Genomic DNA, 6475 nt, shown 5'->3' on the forward strand with positions numbered 1-6475 from the left:
AAAGAAATGTTTTAGGGTTACTTATCAAGATGCACTCATATAGAACCAAGCACTGAGTCTCCGTCACCTTTGGTGAGGTGAAGCAGGTGACTGGAGCATATTGGCGACATATAATGCCAAGCTCCCATGACCAGGCCGTGCACCAATCGTCAAACGGGGCCATAAAGCCTGGAGGAATGTCGATATGGATCCGCCGCCCAGTCCTCTCTGGGTGCTTTTTTAGCGCAATGTTCTTCGCTCCACCACGGACTAAACTCATCTGCGTCATAGAGGTCGATGTTAAAAGAAGAGTTAAAGAACAATAAGATAATCATACATGTGAAATGATAGTAAATATATTATTCTACATCAAATACTCGTAACCTTACCAACGATGCTCATTATGGATGGCAACTCACCCTGGGATTGATCCCCAACTGATGGATCCATGTCGGGCTGGGGTCCCGAGGGCTCAGATGGTGCCGCATTAGCCCCGACATGCTCAGTCGCTCTCGAGGATGACCCATAATCCTCTCGGGATGATGTCGTCGATAGCCTAGACTGAAGTAAGCGACGACGACCTCCTGGTGCCATGTCTGTAAAATAATTCACAAGTAAATATAAGAAGATTGGATATTAGATGGATGCATAGTAAATATATTTTCACTTATTTTCACATGTCAAATACACAGTGACAACATAACACGCTTACCCCCTATACGTCCTTAATATTAGTATCATCCTCACTTTCTAGAGTGTCTTTCTCTTCACTGCAGTACTCAACCATAGTTTCAACTTCCCCATCAATTTCATCACTGTCGATGAAGTCAACGTGTACAGAGGGTTCAATTCTAATGTCAGCAGTTCCTACATGTTCTGCCATTACACCAACCCAATTTAATGTTATAGAATTGGCTCCTTCCTCGGAAACATTGATAGCAGATTGCGTTGCTACGGGATCAGATGGCTAATCTTCTTGGAAAGCATCATCGCTGACACTCTTCTCCCCATCCGCGACTTCTGTAATATCATACAAACTTTGAGGAGGAATTTTTTGGGCCAAATGCCATTCACCTTTTAATTTTTTTTCCTTAAGGTATAACACTTGTTCTGCCTGCGTCGCAAGCCCAAAAGGGTCATGTTGATATCATGTTTTACTGAAATTGACACTAGTAAAGTAGGCATCCGTATTTATCCCACTCTTTTTATTGCTAATGTCCCACTAGGTACACTTGAAGATGTGGAAAAGTCTGTTAGCTCCATAGTGAAGCTCTATAATATCATCCAACACACCAAAATAGTCAATTTCCTCATCTCCTTCTATGCCTAGCACCGCAACTCGATAATTTTGGGTTCTTCTATGCAGTTCGAGGGACTTCGTATGAAATCGTAAGCCGTTGACAATGCAACCGCTGTAAAGGTTAACTCGTTGATCGGGGCCACATGCCAACGCGTACAAATCTTTACTTGCTGTTGGTTCTTTATTATAATACATGACTTTCATCTATTAATTACAAAGGACTTTAGATGAGTAAACCGTAAACATTGAAAATGTACATTGTAGCGAACTCAAGTAGTAGTTGTTACTTACACGACACCCAAACCAATTGAAAAATTCCTTCTTATGTTTTTCGTCAACATTCCTTTCATTTTGAGCCAAAAGTTCAGCTTTATGTTTGCTGTATGCAACAATAGTACATGTTAATGTCAACTAAGTATATATGCATATGTAAATACAATGTAAAGTAAGGAGTTTTGAACAACGTACTCGATATATGGAAAAATTTCATCACAAGTATTGAGGACGTAAAAATGTGCCTTTCTTAGGTCATCCATATCAATGAAATCGTAAACCCGTGCACCCAACGGCCGAACATTTCCTCTAAATATAGAGCTCCTCGGTTCTTCATCTTCGACATTAAGAGCATGAATGTCTGCATTTCACTCCTCACGAGTGAACCTTGTTTCAATATCATGTAGATACATTGAGCAAAATGCAAGACATTCACTATCAATGTATGCCTCAATGATTGAACCTTTCGGTCGTGCCTTATTGCGCACATACCCCTTCAAAGTGGATAAAACCCTGTGCATTTTACACAGCATTAGGATACATCCAATAGGACTTTATAATTTACCTCTCAATAGGATACATCCAACAATATTGGACCGATCCTCCAATTATGGCCTCCATTGGTAAATGGACAGTTAGGTGGACCATCACATCGAAGAATGCTGGCAGAATATGATCACAATGTGCTTCGCTAACCATTCAAGTACGTTTATGCTCAATTTCTTGGAGCACAACTATCGAAAGAAGATCACCAATTCAATCAGTACTGAGCAAACATCTTCAGCCAAGTGCCCACGAAGGAAAATGAGCAGAACTCGTTGCAAAAGGATGTGACAGTCATGACTTTTACTTCCTAACATCTTCCCTTCCTTTGTTCTTAAGCATCGAGATATGTTCGATGCATATCCATCAGGGAACTTCATTGATTTCAATCATTTAAAGAAATTATTCTTCTCATCTTTCGAAAATGTGTAACAGGCTGATGGCATGAGAAGTTTGTCCCAATCATGAATCAGATGCAACTCAGGCCGTATTCCCATATCTTCCATATCTCGACGAGCATTTGCGTTGTCCTTTGTCTTCCCATTTATATCCAGCAATGTACAAATGACATTCTCATAAATGTTCTTCTCGATGTGCATGACATCGAGGTTGTGGCATAATGGAAAATATTTTTAGTATGACAACTCGAAGAAGATGCTTCTCTTTGTCCAATTTAACTCCCACTCAGCACGTTTCCTTTTTCTATTGCTAGGTGATTTCCCAAATTTCATATCTCTGATCAAACTGAACTAATTTAATATCTCTTTCCCACTTAGTCGATTTTGTTGCAAACTTCATTCAGGTTTTCCATTAAAGTTTCTGACACCACGAGTCCTCCAAGGATGTCTAGGTCGTAAAAAACGACGATGACACTTAAAACATAACTTGCGTTCATGTTTTAAGGATAAGGGCCCAGCATCCTTATTACACATTGGGCATACTAAGTAACCTTTTGTGCTCCACATCGACAGATTGCCGTAGGCGGGGAAATCATTAATTGTCCACAAAAGTACAGCATGCATCCGAAATGTTGTCCCGGTTTCCACATCAAATGTCTCTACTCCTTTTTCCCATAGTTCTTTCAACTCATCAATAAATGTCCTCAAGTAAACATCAATATCATTACCAGGTGCCTTCGGTCTCGAAATAAGTAGAGACATATAAATGAAGGGTTCTTTTATACATCGCCATGGTGTCATATTGTATGGCATCATCATAACTGGCCATATGCTATACAGGTTGTTCATGTTACCGAAAGGATTGAACCCATATGAAGTAAGGCCAAGTATGATGTTGCGAGGATCAGTAGCAAACCACGGATGCATTTTATCAAACTTAGCCCAAGCTTCGGAGTCCGCTGGATGGCTAACAGTGTTTCCATCTTGAAGACGTTTCTCTTTATGCCATCTCATATCTGTAGTAGTCTTTTTGCACATATACAATCGTTGCAGCCGCGGGATTAATGGGTAATATCGCAAAACTTTTTAGGGGATATTTTTACCCTTCTTTTGATTAGTTGTATACCTCGGTTCACCACATTCTGGATACTAATTCGCATTTTCATGTTCACCGTAAAGGAGTGCACAATCATACATACATGTATGTATTGTAGTGTAATTGAGACCCAATTCACGCATGTATGTCTTTGCTTCATAAAAGGACTTTGGAAGTGTTTCACCATCAGGCATAGCTGCCTTAATGAGGCTTAAATGCATGCTTTGAGATAACCCATGTATTGTCTTTGCACGAAGCAACTTTATCAGGAACTTTAATTTTCGGAACTTTGTACAGTTTGGACATAAGGGCACCTGTGCATCCCTCACGAGATTAGCAAATGGTTTACCAAATCGATTTAACGTACTAGGTACATACCTATTGAAGTAGATTCATCACCAGTACATGACACACTGACGTCTTCCGTGTCCACTGCTGTAGACACCCTATTTTTGCCCTAACCAAATAGAATAAGGGATCCTTTCTCGTTATATTATTATTATTATTATTATTATTATTATTATTATTATTATTATTGCCTTATTTTTATTATCACTATTATTTTATTATTATTATTATTATTATTATTATTATTATTATTATTATTATTATTATTATTACTATGGTTTACCAAATCGATTTAACGTACTAGGTACATACCTATTGAAGTAGATTCATTACCAGTACATGACACACTGACGTCTTCCGTGTCCACTCCTGTAGACACCCTATTTTTGCCCTAACCAAATAGAACAATGGATCCTTTCTCATTGTATTATTATTATTATTGCCTTATTTTTATTATTATTATTTTATTATCACTATTATTATTATTATTATTATTATTATTATTATTATTATTATTATTATTATTATTATTATTATTATTATTATTACTATGATTTTTATTGGTGTTATTTATATTATTATTATTTTTTTTATTTTCACTATTATTATTATTATTATTAATTATTTTCCTATATTGATATAAGTAATTTATTATTATTACTATTATTTTATTATTATTATTATTATTATTATTATTATTATTTTCCTATATTGATATAAGTAATTTATTATTATTATTATTATTTTATTATTATTATTATTATTATTATTATTGGTATTATTAGTATTAGTGTTATTATTATCATAGTATTTTATTATTATTACCATTGCCATTCTCATTACTATTATTAATATGTTATTATTATTATTTCCCTTATTATCGTTATTTTAAACATTATTTTATTATTATTACTTTACTATTTTTTTTATTTTTATCCTTATTATTATTATTTTTAAATATCACTTTATTATTATTATTATTATCGTACTATTATTATATTATTATTTTCAAATCTTGCATTATTACAGTACAAAAAAAAAAAAAAAGGATTTTAGGGTTTGGTTTAGCTTATAAAAGAAGAGAAAAGCCCAAAGGAAAGACAGCCGGGGGCGAAGCGCACAACGAAAACAAAAAAAAAGAAAACAAAAAGAAAAGATTTTTTTTTGCTGCTGCTCTCTTCTTGTTCTGCTTCTTCTTCCCTCATCCGAGAGCACAACCCAGCCTCCCAGCCACATCTTCTTCTTCCTCCACTCACCATCCAACCCAGCCATAGTACTGCTGTTGCTTCGGCCACCTTTTAGAACCCACGCAGCTGAGACCAGCTACTCCAGTTCCTGCTGCAAGCCGAACCACCAACCCGTAGCAGCCCTGCTACAACCGCCACACCCGAAGATACTCTGCAAATCCATTGCCGCCTACAACTACGACTGCTATCACAGCAACACCATCCTTCATCGGCGCTGTCAACGCCAAGCACCCATAACAGCAGTGACCTCATACACGATCTCTCCCCCCTCTCCATCACTCTCCTCATATCTCAGTTCTCTAACTCTTTCCTTTGTACGCAGGGCAACAATATACCACGCATAGCATAGCCCAGGTGCTCGGCCATCAGTAGCACTCCACCACAGCCAACACCCAGCCTCGGCTGTAACCACCACCACAAGAAGCTATCCCTCACGGCCACTCCATACGGCAACGGCGACACCAATCTCCTGAAATATCACCGCCGAGCACAACCATTCTGCAACCGCCGGAGATCTTCTAGCCGAGACCATCCCCGTTTCCACCGTCATCACTTCGCCGCCCAGAACTCCGGCCACCTAGTTCCTCTCCGTCAGCCCACGGTAAGTCTCTAGTAAGCCCCTCTGTTGTATATACATACACACATAAATATATATATATATATATATATATATATTGATGCAGCTTGTGTTTTATTACATAAAGTTTAAGTTTTCTTTTTTTATTTTTATTTTACTTCTGCATCTATGTGTATATTCTGCAGAACCCACACACACACACGCTACACACACATGAAACACACACTGCACACACAGCAACACGGACAATGCACACACATACTTATTTGGCACATAATTGGTTTATATATTTGTTTATTATTTACATATGATTTATTGTGGTTTTGTGCATATTGATTGCTTATGTTTATTTAGGTTTTCTTTTTTCAGATTATTCTTATTTTGCCACGGATTTTAGGGTATTGTTCTTCATGTTTTGATTTATTGTGTTATTCTAATACTTAAAGTGTTTATATTTAATATTTTGGTCATTCATTTGATTTTTATCGTTTGTATATTTATTAAACGTCATGATATTATTTACAATCGTAAATTCCGATTTATTGTATAGATTATTGTTATTGTGTAAGTTTAAGTTTTTTTATCATGTTTATTGCGTATATTGGTTTTGGATTTATTGTCATTGTACTGGTAACATATTTAGGGTTTTTGATTTATTGTATTCACATCATTAGGTTTGTCTTATTGTTGTTACATTATTCATATCTATGGTTT

The sequence above is a fragment of the Malania oleifera genome, chromosome 5 (assembly GCF_029873635.1).
Source record: "Malania oleifera isolate guangnan ecotype guangnan chromosome 5, ASM2987363v1, whole genome shotgun sequence".
Lineage (NCBI taxonomy): Eukaryota > Viridiplantae > Streptophyta > Magnoliopsida > Santalales > Ximeniaceae > Malania > Malania oleifera.